Raw genomic sequence first — 1,229 nt, 5'->3', positions numbered from 1 at the left:
CTATAGAACTCAAGAGTGGATGTTCCACTGAACGTATTGCCCGACTGGTGGAAGACAGTGAGTGCCTGGCAACATTCCAGATGCCAGTGACCCCGTCTCGGTCTCTTCTTGACCCAGGGCTGCAGCTCGGTCAATGAGACGACCTGCCTGAAGGTTTGTTTGACAAATAGCGAACACACCTGTTCACCGTTTAGGCAGAATATCTGGAGATGCTGCAGTCTCAGTACATGTCTGCGCATCATTATCCATCATTATCCCAGCCCTCCACATAGAGGGTGCTGGCAGCAGGTGGACCGCCTCTCCAATGGAATCTGTCACCTCCACAAGAATTTGAAGAGGACATCTACAACTTGGCGAGGCGCGATCGGGGACAAAGTACGACGATCAAGGGGTAGTAGATGACAGACGCGATGTAAGCATTGACCACCTCCACCTGACCTTTCAGTGATAGCTTCCTCTCAGCCTATTTCTCGGTGAGACTGGCTACCCTGCTCGTCACCTCGTCCCAGTTCTGATCCACCTGGAGGTCTGTTCCGAACCAAACCCTAAGCAAGTTTACCGGTCCGTTAGTCCAGCGCTCGATGACGCTGTTGGATGGCATTGACTTCTCCAGGTGCCGAGTTGCAAGCCCATCGACTTTTCCGGGTTAAGTTTTGCTCTCGTGAATTTTTCATATTCCTCCAATGATGTGCCGTCCACCTCGATTTCTGAGGTGTCCGGCACCACCATCACGGTAATGTCGTCCACATATGCCGACGCAGTCCTCATGCTTCTCGGTTCGAGCGGGATCCCCTACAGCAGGTGAAATGTAAGGAAACGAAACCAGGATGACCCTTTAAGGATACAGAAAAGATTACGAAATACCAGCACTGTGGGGCGAGATAGCAAAGTTAGGGGTCGTGAATAAAGTAAAGGTGATACCGGTGGTAATTGGAGCAGAGGAACAGTTTCCAAGAGCTTTGAAAAACATATTAAGAATATTGGAGCTGCTGTCAGGCTCGAAGGGATCCAGAAGACAGCATTGTTGGGTACAGCTCGTGTTCTAAGGAGAGTATTGTCTCTTTGAGTCACAAGAGAAGGCACCCCTTGAAACCTTTGGTGATTTGTTGTTACCTGATTTCAAGTAAAGAATAATCGGTAATTAAGAACTGTCCGAGGGTCTTTCACAACAGACAAAATAATGGAAATAAATCTTTCTGCCCGAGACACAAGGTGTGAAATTCTAAGTG

At 48.7% G+C, this 1,229-nt stretch overlaps 1 protein-coding gene across 1 annotated transcript in view; it reads left to right on the top strand.

The window, feature by feature from the left end:
- Positions 1-1,229, top strand: part of LOC106878667 (adhesion G protein-coupled receptor E2) — a 17,681-nt gene that overhangs the window by 12,013 nt on the left and 4,439 nt on the right. The window lies entirely within an intron of this gene.

The sequence above is a fragment of the Octopus bimaculoides genome, unplaced genomic scaffold (assembly GCF_001194135.2).
Source record: "Octopus bimaculoides isolate UCB-OBI-ISO-001 unplaced genomic scaffold, ASM119413v2 Scaffold_87364, whole genome shotgun sequence".
In the NCBI taxonomy this organism is placed as follows: domain Eukaryota; kingdom Metazoa; phylum Mollusca; class Cephalopoda; order Octopoda; family Octopodidae; genus Octopus; species Octopus bimaculoides.
Note: the sequence above shows the minus strand (reverse complement) of the source record. Positions and strands in the feature narration are given on the sequence as shown.